This window comes from Salmo salar, unplaced genomic scaffold, assembly GCF_905237065.1.
Source record: "Salmo salar unplaced genomic scaffold, Ssal_v3.1, whole genome shotgun sequence".
Lineage (NCBI taxonomy): Eukaryota > Metazoa > Chordata > Actinopteri > Salmoniformes > Salmonidae > Salmo > Salmo salar.
The window spans coordinates 195,001-215,031 of NW_025549166.1; the positions used below are offsets into that span (position 1 = coordinate 195,001).

Consider the following 20,031-nt stretch of genomic DNA (forward strand, 5'->3'; position numbering starts at 1 on the left):
TCTGGCAAGTTGATTGCGTTCAAGAGATGTAAATCTATAATTCTTTAAATGACAATATAATATTTTACCAATGTTTTCTAATTTTAATTATTTAATTTGTGACGCTGACTTGACTGCCGGTTATTGGAGGGAAACGATTTCCTCAACATCAATGCCATAGTAAAACGCTGTTTTTGGATATAAATATGAACTTGATAGAACTAAAAATGCATGCATTGTCTAACATAATGTCCTAGGAGTGTCATCTGATGGAGATTGTAAAAGGTTAGTGCATCATTTTAGCTGGTTTTATGGTTTTGGTGACCCTGTCTTTGAATTGACAAAACATTACACACAACTCTTGTAAATGTACTGTCCTAACATACTCTAAATTTATGCTTTCGCCGTAAAACCTTTTTGAAATCGTAAAACGTGGTTAGATTAAGGAGATGTTTATCTTTCAAATGGTCCCACCTAGCCCATAGAGGTTTAAAACGTCCTAAAGATTGATGCTATACATCGTTTGACATATTTCTACGAACGTAAATATAACTTTTTTTGACTTTTCGTCGTGAATTTGCACACGCTTCCTGCATTTGGAGTAGTGGACTGAACGCGCAAACAAAAGGAGGTATTTGGACATAAATAATGTACTTTATCGAACAAAACAAACATTTATTGTGGACCTGGGATTCCTGGGAGTGCATTCTGATTAAGATCATCAAAAGTAAGTGAATATTTATAATATTATTTCTGAGTTTTGTTGATTCCACAAAATGGCGGTTTTGGTTTCGTGTCTGAACGCTGTACTCAGATTATTGCAAAATTTGCTTTCGCCGTAAAGCTTTTTTGAAATCTGACACAGCGGTTGCATGAAGGAGAAGTGTATCTATAATTCTTTAACCTGTTGGGGCTAGGGGGCAGTATTTTCACGGTCGGATAAAAAAATTTACCCCATTTAAACTGGTTACTACTCTTGCCCAGAAACGAGAATATGCATATAATTAGTAGATTTGGATAGAAAACACTCTAAAGTTTCTAAAACTGTTTGAATGGTGTCTGTGAGTATAACAGAACTCATATGGCAGGCCAAAACCTGAGAAGATTCCATACAGGAAGAGCCCTGTCTGACAATTTGTTGTCTTTCTGTTGCAACTCTATCGAAAATACAGCATCTGTGCTGTAACGTGACACTTTCTAAGGCTTCCATTGGCTCTCTAAAGCCGCCAGAAAGTGGAATGGGGTGTCTGCTGTCTCTGGGCAAAGTACAGCAGCTCTGTTTGTGAGTGGTTAGCCTGGGGACAGTGAGACTGGAGATGCGCGGTCACGAGACTTCTCAAATTTTTTTCTTTCAGCCTTTGAATGAATACAACTTTGCCCGGTTGGAATATTATCGCTATTTTATGAGAAAAATAGCATAAAAATGTATTTTAAACAGCGTTTGACATGCTTCTAAGTACAGTAATGGAATATTTTTAAATGATTTGTCACGAAATGCGCTCGTGCATTACCCTTCGGATAGTGACCTGAATGCACGAACAAAACGGAGGTATTTGGATATAACTATGGATTATTTGGAACCAAAACAACATTTGTTGTTGAAGTAGAAGTCCTGGGAGTGCATTCTGACGAAGAACAGCAAAGGTAATCCAGTTTAGTGAGCCTTAAACTTGGTGGGTGTCAAATATGCTAGCCTGTAATGGCCGAGCTATGTACTCAGAATATTGCAAAATGTGCTTTCACCGAAAAGCTATTTTAAAATCTGACATAGCGTTTGCATAAAGGAGTTCTGTATCTATAATTCTTAAAATAATTGTTATGTATTTTGTCAACGTTTATCATGAGTAATTTAGTAAATTCACTGGAAGTTTTCGGGGGGTATGCTAGTTCTGAACATCACATGCTAATGTAAAAAGCTGTTTTTTGATATAAATATGAACGTGATTGAACAAAACATGCATGTATTGTATAACATAATGTCCTAGGAGTGTCATCTGATGAAGATCATCAAAGGTTAGTGCTGCATTTAGCTGTGGTTTTCCAAGGAAAAGGAAAAACCCTCTGGGTTTCCGAACGGAAAATATGGCGCTGTACAACGTGACGGTCGGAAGTACAGTACTGGGCTATTGTAGCTAAAGAATCCAGTGTCCTGCTGGAGACCTGGGGTTCAATATCCCCGACCGGGTGGAAGGAATAGGCTCTCCTTGTAAATAAGAATTTGTTCTTAGCTGACTTGCCTAGTTAAATAAAGGGTAAACTAAGAGAACAACATTTCTAATTTTCTAATTCTAGTCTAACTTCCGCCGAAGTTGGTTCCTCTCCTTGTTCGGGCGGCGTTCAGCGGTCGACGTCACCGGTCTTCTAGCCATCGCAATCCACCTTTCATTTTCCATTTGTTTTGTCTTGTTTTCCCACACACCTGGTTTTCACCTACCCTCATTATTTGTCGTGTATATAACCCTCTGTTCCCCCCCCCCCCCATGTCTGTGTGTGGAATTGTTTGTTGTAATGTGTATGTGCACTTCTGACTGGTTCGCGACGGGTTATTTTGTACCCATATTTTGTTGTTCTGGGTGCTGTTGGTTTTGCTTATGAAACTGCTCCGGTTTTAACCCAGTTCTGCTCTCCTGCGCCTGACTTCCCTGCAGCCAGTCACGCACGTCTTACATAAATAAGACCTACACCACTTTTAACAGCACATTACTCAACACTAGTGAGACTCATGTCGCCTACAGTATATCGAACAATATGACGTGATTCTCCGCCAATAATTACATATAGAGGATTGGAGAATATTTCTGTAATTCAGTGATATTTATACCCATAGTAATTCGTTATGGATCAATAACTAAATAAACATTGAAATGTTAAAAGAGTATTTTTATCATTATTTTATTAGTGAAAGCATAAAGATGCCATTATTAGTTACATTGTTTTAGTTTGAACGTGCAGACTGGCACTAAGAACAGAACAGAGGGAACGTTTCCCTAGTCAGCGCCATTATTAGTGCAATGCCCCTTAAATATTTTGGAGATGGTTTTGTTTTCGAATAATGTAAAATGAGCGAAGAAAATGGCCCTTCTTGAACATGAGGGTGAGACATTGTTACTCATTTGTAAATAAAGTCAGTTTGTTATTTAGAATGATTTATTTCAGTTTTTTTTTTTAGAGGGAGAGAAAACAAAAACCTTCAGTCATCACATGGGTCTCCCAGTCGAGGCCAGCACAGGTATTGAACCAGCATCTGTAGCAACACAGTGTCTTAGACCGTTGGGCCACTCAGGCGCTGTACAACGTGACCCGTCGGGAGTGGGGCTACACTACTACAGTAAGAGCTAAATAATCCTAACAAAATAAAATAATAAAAACCTTAGTGTGACAACAGTTTTTAGTAAGTAATACTGAGGTCGTACACAATTATCAGTTTCTATTTAGATTTATGTCGCCCATTCATTCATTGTCAGTTAGACACATTAACGCCTTGGGACCCAAAAGCATAATCAGTGCTCTAACTCCCCCTTGTGGTGGTCTGGAGCTATGAAGTGGTGACGCAGGGTACTGTACTAAACTACAAATTACCTCTAAGTCCCGCGGCGTAAGCTCGCAACTATTAAAGGAAGAATCAACGTAGCACACAAGCTAGCTAGTGAATCATGCTAACTATTTAGCTAACATTTAGCCAGCAAACTAAAATCTATTTATGGGCTGTATGCAATTATGAAGAGTGAATTACATTGTTTCTTCGTCATCTTGCTAGCTAATTATCTAGCTGTGGTCATCTGGCTAGTATCAACTAGGGCTTTCTACAACAATAGCAGAATAGCCGCAGCTAGATAGCTAGCTATCATTGCCTATCTAGACCAGGGCTCTCCAACCCTGTTCCTGGAGAGATGCCCTCCTGTAGGTTTTAACTCCAACCCTGTTCCTGGAGAGATACCCTCCTGTAGGTTTTAACTCCAACCCTGTTCCTGGAGAGCTACCCTCCTGTAGGTTTTAACTCCAACCCTGTTCCTGGAGAGATACCCTCCTGTAGGTTTTAACTCCAACCCTGTTCCTGGAGAGATACCCTCCTGTAGGTTTTAACTCCAACCCTGTTCCTGGAGAGATACCCTCCTGGAGGTTTTAACTCCAACCCTGTTCCTGGAGAGCTACAAAATGCAACCTTTTGGTTTGGATATTTTAACAAGACTGAGTGGGTGACGACTTAAAGGTCTTCGCTGTGAGAACACAAAAAAGATGGACTGCAGACACTCTGTTCAGAGCTGCTAAATACTGTCCGGCAGGAAAACGTTAGACAATCCTACCCCCTGTGTTATTACCTGGTAGAGATGAGGTATCCATGGGGCTGAGGCAGACAGCTGATCCCAGCTACGGTCACCCCTCCCTGGATGTCCTGGTAGTGCATCCCCAGGTTAGACCCATGGATGGTCACCAGCACACCCCCTTCCACCGGACCACTCACTGGCTGGATCTGATAGGGACAGGGGGACAGAGGGGTTTAAATTGATCTGATAGGGACAGAGAGGGGTTTAAATGGATCTGATAGGGACAGGGACAGAGAGGGGTTTAAATTGATCTGATAGGGACAGAGACAGAGAGGGGTTTAAATTGCATATAAAACACTGGATTGCATGGGAGCTTGGGCTGGCCAATATGGCCTAAAACTCCTATCTCGATTTTTTTCAAACTTATGGCCGATAAATATCTCTATTTAAAAAAATGTTTTCTCTAAATAAGCTGTTGTAGGTTAGCCTAGTGGTTAGAGCGTTGGACTAGTAACCAAAAGGTTGCTTGATCAAATCCCAGAGCTGACAAGGTAAAAATCTGTCGTTCTGCTCCCTGAACAAGGCAGTTATAACCCACTGTACCCCGGTAGGATGTCATTGTAAATAAGAACTGACTTGCCTAGTTAAATAAATATATATATAAAGAAAAGAAGAAGTACAATTAAAGGTCAAATACACTGCATTTAAAACAGTCCGCTATAATGTAATGAATTCAGGACGTACCTATACCTAGGATAAATATAAGCCTTCCACAACCATCAGGCCCACAAATCATTTAATGATTTTATCAAAATAGTTTAACCTGCTATTTTTTGAAAATAATCACTGATCTGACTTTCAGGTCTGTCTATAAACATTGTACCCAGAACCTAATGCATAATGTACATTCACTGATAATGATAACATCCTGGTCATATTAAACAGGTCTGTCTATAAACATTGTACCATTGTACCCAGAACCTAATGCATAATGTACATTCACTAATAATGATAACATCCTGGTCATATTAAACAGGTCTGTCTATAAACATTGTACCAATGTACCCAGAACCTAATGCATAATGTACATTCACTGATAATGCTAACTTACTGTAGCAGGCATTAGGCTATAGAACATTAACACAGGTCTCCTCAACAATTAACACATCCTATAGTCACATCCTGGTCATATTAACACATCCTATAGTCACATCCTGGTCATATTAACACATCCTATAGTCACATCCTGGTCATATTAACACATCCTATAGTCCCATCCTGGTCATATTAACACATCCTATAGTCCCATCCTGGTCATACTAACACATCCTATAGTCACATCCTGGTCATATTAACACATCCTGGTCATATTAACACATCCTGGTCATATTAACACATCCTGGTCATAATAACACATCCTATAGTCACATCCTGGTCATATTAACACATCCTATAGTCACATCCTGGTCATATTAACACATCCTATAGTCACATCCTGGTCATATTAACACATCCTGGTCATATTAACACATCCTATAGTCACATCCTGGTCATATTAACACATCCTGATCATATTAACACATCCTATAGTCACATCCTGGTCATATTAACAAATCTTATAGTCACATCCTGGTCATTTTAACACATCCTGGTCATATTAACACATCCTGGTCATATTAACACATCCTATAGTCACATCCTGGTCATATTAACACATCCTATAGTCACATCCTGGTCATATTAACACATCCTGTAGTCACATCCTGGTCATATTAACACATCCTATAGTCACATCCTGGTCATATTAACACATCCTGGTCATATTAACACATCCTGTAGTCACATCCTGGTATTATTAACACATCCTATAGTCACATCCTGGTCATATTAACACATCCTGGTCATATTAACACATCCTATAGTCACATCCTGGTCATATTAACACATCCTGGTCATATTAACACATCCTGGTCATATTAACACATCCTATAGTCACATCCTGGTCATATTAACACATCCTGGTCATATTAACACATCCTATAGTCACATCCTGGTCATATTAACACATCCTGGTCATATTAACACATCCTGGTCATATTAACACATCCTATAGTCACATCCTGGTCATATTAACACATCCTGATCATATTAACACATCCTATAGTCACATCCTGGTCATATTAACAAATCTTATAGTCACATCCTGGTCATTTTAACACATCCTGGTCATATTAACACATCCTGGTCATATTAACACATCCTATAGTCACATCCTGGTCATATTAACACATCCTATAGTCACATCCTGGTCATATTAACACATCCTATAGTCACATCCTGGTCATATTAACACATCCTATAGTCACATCCTGGTCATATTAACACATCCTGGTCATATTAACACATCCTATAGTCACATCCTGGTCATATTAACACATCCTGGTCATATTAACACATCCTGGTCATATTAACACATCCTATAGTCACATCCTGGTCATATTAACACATCCTATAGTCACATCCTGGTCATATTAACACATCCTATAGTCACATCCTGGTCATATTAACACATCCTGTAGTCACATCCTGGTATTATTAACACATCCTATAGTCACATCCTGGTCATATTAACACATCCTGGTCATATTAACACATCCTATAGTCACATCCTGGTCATATTAACACATCCTGGTCATATTAACACATCCTGGTCATATTAACACATCCTATAGTCACATCCTGGTCATATTAACACATCCTGGTCATATTAACACATCCTATATTCACATCCTGGTCATATTAACACATCCTGGTCATACCCTAGTGATCCTGCCTAATGGACGGGCCGGCCCTGTCTGTCATTCTGAGCATCGTTACGCACCCAGTGCATGCATGTATGGGTGCAGTACATTTCTAGAATGCATATGGCTCCAGTACATTTCTAGAATCCATATGGGTCCAGTACATTTCTAGAATGCATATGGGTCCAGTACATTTCTAGAATGCATATGGGTCCAGTACATTTCTAGAATGCATATGGGTCCAGTACATTTCTAGAATGCATATGGGTCCAGTACATTTCTAGAATGCATATGGGTCCAGTACATTTCTAGAATGCATAACATTTCTAGAATGCATATGGGTCCAGTACATTTCTAGAATGCATATGGGTCCAGTACATTTCTAGAATGCATATGGGTCCAGTACATTTCTAGAATGCATATGGGTCCAGTACATTTCTAGAATGCATATGGCTCCAGTACATTTCTAGAATGCATATGGGTCCAGTACATTTCTAGAATGCATATGGGTCCAGTACATTTCTAGAATGCATATGGGTCCAGTACATTTCTAGAATGCATATGGGTCCAGTACATTTCCAGAATGCATATGGGTCCAGTACATTTCTAGAATGCATATGGGTCCAGTACATTTCTAGAATGCATATGGCTCCAGTACATTTCTAGAATGCATATGGCTCCAGTACATTTCTAGAATGCATATGGCTCCAGTACATTTCTAGAATGCATATGGGTCCAGTACATTTCTAGAATGCATATGGCTCCAGTACATTTCTAGAATGCATATGGCTCCAGTACATTTCTAGAATGCATATGGGTCCAGTACATTTCTAGAATGCATTTGGGTCCAGTACATTTCTAGAATGCATATGGGTCCAGTACATTTCTAGAATGCATATGGGTCCAGTACATTTCTAGAATGCATATGGGTCCAGTACATTTCTAGAATGCATATGGGTCCAGTACATTTCTAGAATGCATATGGGTCCAGTACATTTCTAGAATGCATATGGGTCCAGTACATTTCTAGAATGCATATGGGTCCAGTACATTTCTAGAATGCATATGGGTCCAGTACATTTCTAGAATGCATATGGGTCCAGTACATTTCTAGAATGCATATGGGTCCAGTACATTTCTAGAATGCATATGGGTCCAGTACATTTCTAGAATGCATTTGGGTCCAGTACATTTCTAGAATGCATATGGGTCCAGTACATTTATCAAATGTCCGGTAATTTAAACTCTTGCCGGTCATTTGCCCAGCACCACATTTCCTAGGGGTCAGTCCCTAATGCAAAACCTGCTGTGTGTATGTAACCTACCTGTATGATCTGAGGAGGGGGGCAGGCGTCGGCGGGCCCAGGTGAGCTGGTATGTATGTAACCTACCTGTATGATCTGAGGAGGGGGACAGGCGTCGGCGGGCCCAGGTGAGCTGGTACAGGACAGGTGGAAGACACAGCCAGGTGACTCTCCTCCACACCAGACACAGCCGTACTCTGACGACACCGCTCTGCACTGGCTACAGTCAGACTGGCCAACTGAACAGTCATACAGCTGCACTGTGGGACAACACAACACAACTGGTCATACAGCTGCACTGTGGGACAACACAAAACAACTGGTTATACAGCTGAACTGTGGGACAACACAACACAACTGGTCATACAGCTGCACTGTGGGACAACACAACACAACTGGTCATACAGCTGCACTGTGGGACAACACAACTGGTCATACAGCTGCACTGTGGGACAACACAACACAACTGGTTATACAGCTGCACTGTTGGACAACACAACACAACTGGTCATACAGCTGCACTGTGGGACAACACAACACAACTGGTTATACAGCTGCACTGTGGGACAACACAACACAACTGGTTATATAGCTGCACTGTGGGAGAACACAACTGGTCATATAGCTGCACTGTGGGACAACACAACACAACTGGTCATACAGCTGCACTGTGGGACAACACAACACAACTGGTTATACAGCTGAACTGTGGGACAACACAACACAACTGGTCATACAGCTGCACTGTGGGACAACACAACACAACTGGTCATACAGCTGCACTGTGGGACAACACAACTGGTCATACAGCTGCACTGTGGGACAACACAACTGGTCATACAGCTGTGGGACAACACAACACAACTGGTTATACAGCTGCACTGTTGGACAACACAACACAACTGGTCATACAGCTGCACTGTGGGACAACACAACACAACTGGTTATACAGCTGCACTGTGGGACAACACAACACAACTGGTCATACAGCTGCACTGTGGGACAACACAACACAACTGGTTATACAGCTGCACTGTTGGACAACACAACACAACTGGTCATACAGCTGCACTGTGGGACAACACAACACAACTGGTCATATAGCTGCACTGTGGGACAACACAACACAACTGGTCATACAGCTGCACTGTGGGAGAACACAACACAACTGGTCATACAGCTGCACTGTGGGACAACACAACACAACTGGTTATACAGCTGCACTGTGAGACAGCAAAACTGGTCATACAGCTGCACTGTGGGACAACACAACTGGTCATACAGCTGCACTGTGGGACAACACAACACAACTGGTCATACAGCTGCACTGTGGGACAACACAACACAACTGGTCATACAGCTGCACTGTGGGACAACACAACACAACTGGTCATACAGCTGCACTGTGAGACAACACAACTGGTTATATAGCTGCACTGTGGGACAACACAACTGGTCATACAGCTGCACTGTGGGACAACACAACACAACTGGTTATACAGCTGAACTGTGGGACAACACAACACAACTGGTTATACAGCTGAACTGTGGGACAACACAACTGGTCATACAGCTGCACTGTGGGACAACACAACACAACTGGTCATACAGCTGCACTGTGGGACAACACAACACAACTGGTTATACAGCTGAACTGTGGGACAACACAACTGGTCATACAGCTGCACTGTGGGACAACACAACACAACTGGTCATACAGCTGCACTGTGGGACAACACAACACAACTGGTCATACAGCTGCACTGTGGGACAACACAACACAACTGGTTATACAGCTGAACTGTGGGACAACACAACACAACTGGTTATACAGCTGCACTGTGGGACAACACAACACAACTGGTTATACAGCTGCACTGTGGGACAATACAACACAACTGGTTATACAGCTGAACTGTGGGACAACACAACACAACTGGTCATATAGCTGCACTGTGGGACAACACAACACAACTGGTTATACAGCTGCACTGTGGGACAACACAACTGGTTATACAGCTGCACTGTGAGATGCTCCAATATCCACACTAGTATACAAGGACTTAATATTTCGAAGTCCACTTTTGTCTTCTAAGAGTTCCTCATTCTGAACGGACCCCTACCTTAACCCCTACCTTAACCCCTAACCCTAACCTTAACCCCTAACCTTAACCCCTACCTTAACCCATAACCTTAACCCCTAACCCTAACCCATAACCCTAACCCATAACCTTAACCCCTAACCTTAACCCCTAACCTTAACCCCTACCTTAACCAATAACCTTAACCCCTAACCCTAACCCATAACCCTAACCCATAACCTTAACCCCTAACCTTAACCCCTAACCCTAACCCATAACCTTAACCCCTAACCCTAACCCATAACCCTAACCCTAACCCATAACCCTAACCCATAACCATAACCCCTACCTTAACCCCTAACCTTAACCCCTAACCTTAACCCATAACCTTAACCCCTACCTTAACCCCTAACCCTAACCCATAACCTAACCCCTAACCCTAACCCATAACCTTAACCCCTACCTTAACCCCTAACCTTAACCCCTAACCTTAACCCCTAACCTTAACCCCTAACCTGAACCTTAACCCCTAACCTTAACCCCTAACCTTAACCCATAACCTTAACCCATAACCTTAACCCCTACCTTAATCCCTACCTTAACCCCTAACCTTAACCCCTAACCTTAACCCATAACCTTAACCTTAACCCCTAACCTGAACCCATAACCCCTACCTTAACCCCTAACCTTAACCCCTAACCTGAACCCATAACCCCTACCCTTAACCCCTAACCTTAACCCCTACCTTAATCCCTACCTTAACCCCTAACCTTAACCCCTAACCTGAACCCATAACCCCTACCTTAATCCCTACCTTAACCCCTAACCTGAACCCATAACCCCTACCTTAACCCATAACCTTAACCCCTACCTTAACCCATAACCTTAACCCCTAACCTGAACCTTAACCCTAACCTTAACCCCTAACCTTAACCCATAACCCTGACCTTAACCTCTACCTTAACCCCTAACCTTAACCCCTACCTTAACCCATAACCTTAACCCCTACCTTAACCCATAACCCTAACCTTAACCCTAACCTTAACCCCTAACCCTGACCTTAACCTCTATCTTAACCCCTAACCTTAACCCCTACCTTAACCCATAACCTTAACCCCTACCTTAACCCTAACCCCTACCTTAACCCTAACCTTAACCCCTAACCTTAACACAGGGCAAAGCAGGACGACAGAAGTGAATATACTGAATACAGAAGACTTACGTCTGAGATTGGGTGCAGAGTCGATGTGATGGGAGCCTCTCTGTAGATAGATGGGAGCTGAATATTCCAACTGTTTTACTGGGTACTGGAACTGGAAGAGGATGGGAGAGAGGAGGGAAGAGAGGAAAGGAGAGGAGGGGAGAGAGGAGGGGAGAGGAGAGGAGGGGAGAGAGGAGAGGAAGAGAGGAGATCAGACAGGAGAGGAAGAGGGGAGGGGAGAGGAGAAAGAGGATGGGAGAGAGGAGAGAATGAGAGGAGAGGAGGGAAGAGAGGAGGGGAAAGAGGAGTGGAGAGGAGAGGGGAAGGAAGTAAGAGGGGAGAGAGGAGAGGAGGGGAGAGAAGAAGAGAGGAGGGGAGAGAAGTGGGGAAGGAAGAGAGGAGGGGAGAGAGGAAGCGAGGAGACTGTTACCTCAGTAAGGCATAATAATACCGTGTGCATATAAAGAAACCGGTAGATATTTTGTTTGTTGTGTACATGAATCTTAATGTCTTTGTTTGGAACACTTTTTAGTTGAAATGTATTAGTGAGTGTGTGTCTATGGGGTTTTGTGAATACCTTGTGGGCAGAACAGGTGAAGGTGTGTCTATGGGGTTTGTGAATACCTTGTGGGCAGAACAGGTGAATGTGTGTCTATGGGGTTTTGTGAATACCTTGTGGGCAGAACAGGTGAAGGTGTGTCTATGGGGTTTTGTGAATACCTTGTGGGCAGAACAGGTGAAGGTGTGTCTATGGGGTTTGTGAATACCTTGTGGGCAGAACAGGTGAATGTGTGTCTATGGGGTTTTGTGAATACCTTGTGGGCAGAACAGGTGAAGGTGTGTCTATGGGGTTTTGTGAATACCTTGTGGGCAGAACAGGTGAAGGTGTGTCTATGGGGTTTGTGAATACCTTGTGGGCAGAACAGGTGAATGTGTGTCTATGGGGTTTTGTGAATACCTTGTGGGCAGAACAGGTGAAGGTGTGTCTATGGGGTTTTGTGAATACCTTGTGGGCAGAACAGGTGAAGATGTGTCTATGGGGTTTGTGAATACCTTGTGGGCAGAGCAGGTGAAGGTGTGTCTACGGGGTTTGTGAATACCTTGTGGGCAGAACAGGTGAAGGTGTGTCTATGGGGTTTGTGAATACCTTGTGGGCAGAACAGGTGAAGGTGTGTCTATGGGGTTTGTGAATACCTTGTGGGCAGAGCAGGTGAAGGTGTGTCTACGGGGTTTGTGAATACCTTGTGGGCCGAACAGGTGAAGGTGTGTCTATGGGGTTTGTGAATACCTTGTGGGCAGAGCAGGTGAAGGTGTGTCTACGGGGTTTGTGAATACCTTGTGGGCAGAACAGGTGAAGGTGTGTCTATGGGGTTTGTGAATACCTTGTGGGCCGAACAGGTGAAGGTGTGTTTATGGGGTTTTGTGAATACCTTGTGGGCAGAACAGGTGAAGATGTGTCTATGGGGTTTGTGAATACCTTGTGGGCAGAGCAGGTGAAGGTGTGTCTACGGGGTTTGTGAATACCTTGTGGGCAGAACAGGTGAAGGTGTGTCTATGGGGTTTGTGAATACCTTGTGGGCAGAACAGGTGAAGGTGTGTCTGGGGTTTGTGAATACCTTGTGGGCAGAGCAGGTGAATGTGTGTCTATGGGGTTTGTGAATACCTTGTGGGCAGAGCAGGTGAAGGTGTGTCTACGGGGTTTGTGAATACCTTGTGGGCAGAACAGGTGAAGGTGTGTCTATGGGGTTTGTGAATACCTTGTGGGCAGAACAGGTGAAGGTGTACGTCATGGTTTCCGGATCTTTCTCCAGAGTGGCGTTCAGTTTAAGCTCCTCCCCTTCCACAACCACGACACACACATACTGCTCCTCACCCTGCCAACAAGATGAAGCATCAATGTAAACATTATTATTTATTTTTAAAGGACAAAAGGATTTTAATTAACTGTGCATATGTTTGTAATCATTATATATACTGCATTTCTAGGAAACTACTGAGTCCAATCACCTGAAACATGTCCAAGTTCCTCCCCAGGAGGGTCAGAGGTGACAGGAAGCCCATGGGGACCAGAGGAGAGCTCTGTAGAGCCCAAACACAGGGACAAGAGTCTGGACCCCGCGGCTCCAGGTGATCCTCCTAGTGGCCGGAGGGGGGAATGCACACAGACCAAATATTATATTTTTCAGCAGAAAATAAAGAACGTGTCCCAGACGGTATCCTATTTCGTTTATAGTGCACTACTTCCAACCAGGGCCCTATGGGAATAGGGAATAGGGAGCCATTTTGGACAAAAATAAAGTTTGGAATGACTCAAAATGGAGAGAAGAGGCTGTGAAACAACAATCCATTTTCAAGAGTGGAGAGGATAGTGTTACTTGGGGCAAGTGGATAAGGGATGTTACCAATGAGTTGTGTGTGATGTAGTGTTGTCACCATACCAGAATGTTAACTTCAATACCGATTACCAGGTTAGGTATCGCAATACTCGATAACATCACAATAATCGATACCAAAACGATACTACGGCAAAAAAATACAAAAAAAAGAAAACATATTAGCCAAAGTCCCAGAATGCCATCTGATACAGACAGATCCATCTTTTCAGTTCAATAATTTTCAGAGACTGCCACGTATGCATTCATTAATCAATTAATCAAATCAATTTGACTTTGTTTTTTTTTACCACTACATAACTGTAATCATTTATTTGAATGGTAAATCTGTATTGATAAATTGTTTAAATCAAGATGTCATGCCTCATAAGCTCATCACCAAGCTCAAGGCCCTGGGTCTGAACTCCTCCCTGGGCTACTGGACCTTCCTGACGGGCCGCCCCCAGGTGGTGAAGGTAGGAAACACTAAGCTCAAGGCCCTGAACTCCTCCCTGGGCTACTGGACCTTCCTGACGGGCCGCCCCCAGGTGGTGAAGGTAGGAAACACCAAGCTCAAGGCCCTGGGTCTGAACTCCTCCCTGGGCTACTGGACCTTCCTGACGGGCCGCCCCAGGTGGTGAAGGTAGGAAACACCAAGCTCAAGGCCCTGGGTCTGAACTCCTCCCTGGGCTACTGGACCTTCCTGACGGGCCGCCCCAGGTAGTGAAGGTAGGAAACACCAAGCTCAAGGCCCTGGGTCTGAACTCCTCCCTGGGCTACTGGACCTTCCTGACGGGCCGCCCCCAGGTGGTGAAGGTAGGAAACACCAAGCTCAAGGCCCTGGGTCTGAACTCCTCCCTGGGCTACTGGACCTTCCTGACGGGCCGCCCCCAGGTGGTGAAGGTAGGAAACACCAAGCTCAAGGCCCTGGGTCTGAACTCCTCCCTGGGCTACTGGACCTTCCTGACGGGCCGCCCCAGGTGGTGAAGGTAGGAAACACCAAGCTCAAGGCCCTGGGTCTGAACTCCTCCCTGGGCTACTGGACCTTCCTGACGGGCCGCCCCCAGGTGGTGAAGGTAGGCAACACCAAGCTCAAGGCCCTGGGTCTGAACTCCTCCCTGGGCTACTGGACCTTCCTGACGGGCCGCCCCCAGGTGGTGAAGGTAGGAAACACTAAGCTCAAGGCCCTGGGTCTGAACTCCTCCCTGGGCTACTGGACCTTCCTGACGGGCCGCCCCAGGTGGTGAAGGTAGGAAACACCAAGCTCAAGGCCCTGGGTCTGAACTCCTCCCTGGGCTACTGGACCTTCCTGACGGGCCGCCCCAGGTGGTGAAGGTAGGAAACACCAAGCTCAAGGCCCTGGGTCTGAACTCCTCCCTGGGCTACTGGACCTTCCTGACGGGCCGCCCCAGGTGGTGAAGGTAGGAAACACCAAGCTCAAGGCCCTGGGTCTGAACTCCTCCCTGGGCTACTGGACCTTCCTGACGGGCCGCCCCCAGGTGGTGAAGGTCGGCAACATGACCTCCTGGTTTACCCGTTTTTCATTTTGTTTCTACCCTTTTTTCATGTACTAGTATCGAGTACAGAAGTATTGATATACCGTGCAGCACTAGTATGATGTGCTATGGTTGTGTTGGGGTTGAGTAAAGGTTAGGTAAAGGTTGAGTAAAGGTTGAGTAAAGGTTGAGTAAAGGTTAGGTAAAGGTTGAGTAAAGGTTAGGTAAAGGTTGAGCAAAGGTTAGGTAAAGGTTAGGCAAAGGTTAGGTAAAGGTTGAGTAAAGGTTAGGTAAAGGTTGAGTAAAGGTTGAGTAAAGGTTAGGTAAAGATTGAGTAAAGGTTGAGTAAAGGTTGAGTAAAGGTTAGGTAAAGGTTAGGTAAAGGTTGAGTAAAGGTTGAGTAAAGGTTGAGTTAGGGTTGAGTAAAGGTTGAGTAAAGGTTAGGTAAAGTTTGAGTAAAGGTTAGGTAAAGGTTGAGTAAAGGTTGAGTAAAGGTTAGGTAAAGTTTGAGTAAAGGTTAGGTAAAGGTTAGGTAAAGGTTGAGTAAAGGTTAGGTAAAGGTTGAGTAAAGGTTAGGTAAAGGTTGAGTAAAGGTTGAGTAAAGGTTAGGTAAAGTTTGAGTAAAGGTTAGGTAAAGGTTGAGTAAAGGTTAGGTAAAGGTTGAGTAAAGGTTAGGTAAAGGTTGAGTAAAGGTTGAGTAAAGGTTAGGTAAAGGTTGAGTAAAGGTTAGGTAAAGGTTAGGTAAAGGTTGAGTAAAGGTTAGGTAAAGTTAGGTAAAGGTTGAGTAAAGGTTGAGTAAAGGTTAGGTAAAGGTTGAGTAAAGGTTGAGTAAAGGTTGTCTTACCAGTGAGTTGTGTATGGTGTGCTGCCTGGGACAGCTGTTGTTGGTGTGGGTACACAGCCCATCCAGAACACACCAGTTACATGGCCACACACTGCCCACACACGCCATACACCTAGAATACAGGCAGAGCTTGTGTGACTGTGTGTGTGTGTGTGTGTGTGTGTGTGTGTGTGTGTGTGTGTGTGTGTGTGTGTGTGTGTGTGTGTGTGTGTGTGTGTGTGTGTGTGTATGTGTGTGTGTACATGTAGTGTTTCCCCTAGGATTTTTTTCATCAGCGGTGGCACATTTAAAGGGGGGGTCATGTAATTCTACACAGTAAGAACATGGCTTATGCCTTGTCCTTATGCTGTCTGACTGACTCAAACATTATAACTAACTCAAATGGGGGCTACATGACATGACATGACATGACATTACATTTTGGTTTTTGGTGGTTATTATTTCTCAAAGATTATATTTATTAAAAACATATACAGCTCCATCTCTTCTACATACTTTATATCTGGTTTTAGTCGCTTAAAGTTAACAATGTTTTACCATCCCGCCGCTGCTAAATGACTGTTAGTGGAAACACTGGCATGTCTGGTGTGTTATCTCTTACGGGGACGTGGTGTTGAGTTGGCCCACAGCTCGACAGTCGTAGAAGGTGATGTCACTGCTGGAGATGGTCACGTCTCTGAACATCACAGACACACGCAGAGACATGTGGTCTACAGACAGACAGACAGACAGACAGACAGACAGACAGGAGAGACCATAAAGATATATTAGGACAGACAGACAGACAGACAGACAGACAGACAGACAGACAGACAGACAGACAGACAGACAGACAGACAGACAGACAGACAGACAGACAGACAGACAGACAGACAGACAGACAGACAGACAGACAGACAGACAGACAGACAGACAGACAGACAGACAGACCATAAAGATATATTAGGATATATACTAATAATACCAGTACTACATACAGTATATAGCAAACATCAGACACACATAGAGACATTAGGGTCTATGTCGAGGACAGAGAGATATACAGTACCTTCAGAAAGTATTTAGACCCCTTCACTTTTTCCACATTTTGTTATGTTACAGCCTAAATTCAAAATGTATTAAATCTTTTTTTTCCCTCATCAATCTACACACAATACCCCATAACGACAAAGCAAAAACAGGTTTTTAAAAATGTTTGCTAATTTATTAAAAATGCTAAACTTAAATATCACATTTACATAAGTATTCAGACCCTTTACTCAGTACTTTGTTGAAGCACCTTTGGCAGCGATTACAGCCTTGAGTCTTCTTGGGTATGACGCTACAAGCTTGGCACACCTGTATTTGGGGAGTTTCTCCCATTCTTCTCTGAAGATCCTCTCAAGCTCTGTCAGGATGGATGGGGAGTGTTGCTGCACAGCTATTTTCAGGTCTCTCCAGAGATGTTCGATTGGGTTCAAGTCCGGGCTCTAGCTGGGCCACTCAAGGACATTCAGAGACTTGTCCCGAAGCCACTCCTGCGTTGTCTTGGCTGTGTGCTTAGGGTCGTTGTCCTGTTGGAAGGTGAACCTTCACCCCAGTCTGAGGTCCTGAGCGCTCTGGAGCAGGTTTTCATCAAGGATCTCTCTGTACTTTTCTCCGTTCATCTCTCCCTCAATCCTGACTAGTCTCCCAGTCCCTGCCGCTGAAAATGATCCCTACAGCATGATGCCAGGTTCCCTCCAGAAGTGAGGCTTGGCATTCAAGCCAAAGAGTTCAATCTTGGTTTCATCAGACCAGAGAATCTTGTTTCTCATGTTCTGGGAGTCCTTTAGGTGCCTTTTGAATAGTCCTGCTGAATAGTCCAGAACAGGACACACACATGTCTGATACAGTTTGGAATACATGGCATAACCAATATCTTTGATTGGTTTTGATTTTCCTATTACTCCCCTGAGAGCTCTACTTGCTGAGTCGTCCAGGGCAGATGTTCCGTATAGAAAGGTAATATGTTCATCAATAAAAAAAATACCCAAATATTTATAATTGCTAGTAAACTCAAGAATGTCTTGTCTGTGTCTCCTCAAGGAGTAATAACTGTCGAGGATGTCTTGTCTGACTGCCCTCTCTGATATCTCCGTTTGAATAGACTCAGTCTTTTATTAAATTCCTTCATAAACTGTTCTCTTGTAATCCCATCTTTATACTGTAAAAATAAGTACTCAACATTACTGACCATATGTCCCTTTACTCATCATTCCAATGAGGCTTGTAAACTTTACTGGACTTGGGGGTTTATTCTTTAGTCACATCATTTTCCCCCATTTCAGAATATAGAAAATCACAAAATGTTTCATACAACACAGGAGTTTGCTCAGAGTCAAAACACCGAACTAATCCATGGTACTCTCCTGTATTCTCAGACCAACTCTGGGCCAAGGCTAGACAAACTGGCTCGTTAGCTGATTGGCAGCTATTTAGGCAACTGAGAAATAGGTCCCATGCCTCTGTTAAACAGGCCAAATGAAACTACTTCCTTAGCGCTGTGACAGACTCTGTTAAACAGGCCAAATGAAACTACTTCCTTAGCGCTGTGACAGACTCTGTTAAACAGGCCAAATGAAACTACTTCCTTAGCGCTCTGACAGACTGTGTTAAACAGGCCAAATGAAACTACTTCTTAGCGCTATGACAGACTCTGTTAAACAGGCCAAATGAAACTACTTCCTTAGCGCTATGACAGACTCTGTTAAACAGGCCAAATGAAACTACTTCCTTAGCGCGTGACAGACTGTGTTAAACAGGCCAAATGAAACTACTTCCTTAGCGCTGTGACGGACTCTGTTAAACAGGCCAAATGAAACTACTTCCTTAGCGCTATGACGGACTCTGTTAAACAGGCCAAATGAAACTACTTCCTTAGCGCTGTGACAGACTCTGTTAAACAGGCCAAATGAAACTACTTCCTTAGCGCTATGACAGACTGTGTTAAACAGGCCAAATGAAACTACTTCCTTAGCGCTGTGACAGACTCTGTTAAACAGGCCGAATGAAACTACTTCCTTAGCGCTGTGACAGACTCTGTTAAACAGGCCAAATGAAACTACTTCCTTAGCGCTATGACAGACTGTGTTAAACAGGCCAAATGAAACTACTTCCTTAGCGCTGTGACAGACTCTGTTAAACAGGCCGAATGAAACTACTTCCTTAGCGCTGTGACAGACTCTGTTAAACAGGCCAAATGAAACTACTTCCTTAGCGCTATGACAGACTCTGTTAAACAGGCCAAATGAAACTACTTCCTTAGCGCTATGACGGACTCTGTTAAACAGGCCAAATGAAACTACTTCCTTAGCGCTATGACGGACTCTGTTAAACAGGCCAAATGAAACTACTTCCTTAGCGCTATGACAGACTCTGTTAAACAGGCCAAATGAAACTACTTCCTTAGCGCTGTGACAGACTCTGTTAAACAGGCCAAATGAAACTACTTCCTTAGCGCTGTGACGGACTCTGTTAAACAGGCCAAATGAAACTACTTCCTTAGCGCTATGACGGACTCTGTTAAACAGGCCAAATGAAACTACTTCCTTAGCGCTGTGACAGACTCTGTTAAACAGGCCAAATGAAACTACTTCCTTAGCGCTATGACAGACTGTGTTAAACAGGCCAAATGAAACTACTTCCTTAGCGCTGTGACAGACTCTGT

The 20,031-nt window shown here is 43.6% G+C and overlaps 1 pseudogene; it reads right to left on the reverse strand.

Annotated features, from left to right (window-relative positions):
* Nucleotides 1-20,031, reverse strand: part of LOC106591113 (plexin-B1-like) — a 91,780-nt pseudogene that overhangs the window by 63,845 nt on the left and 7,904 nt on the right.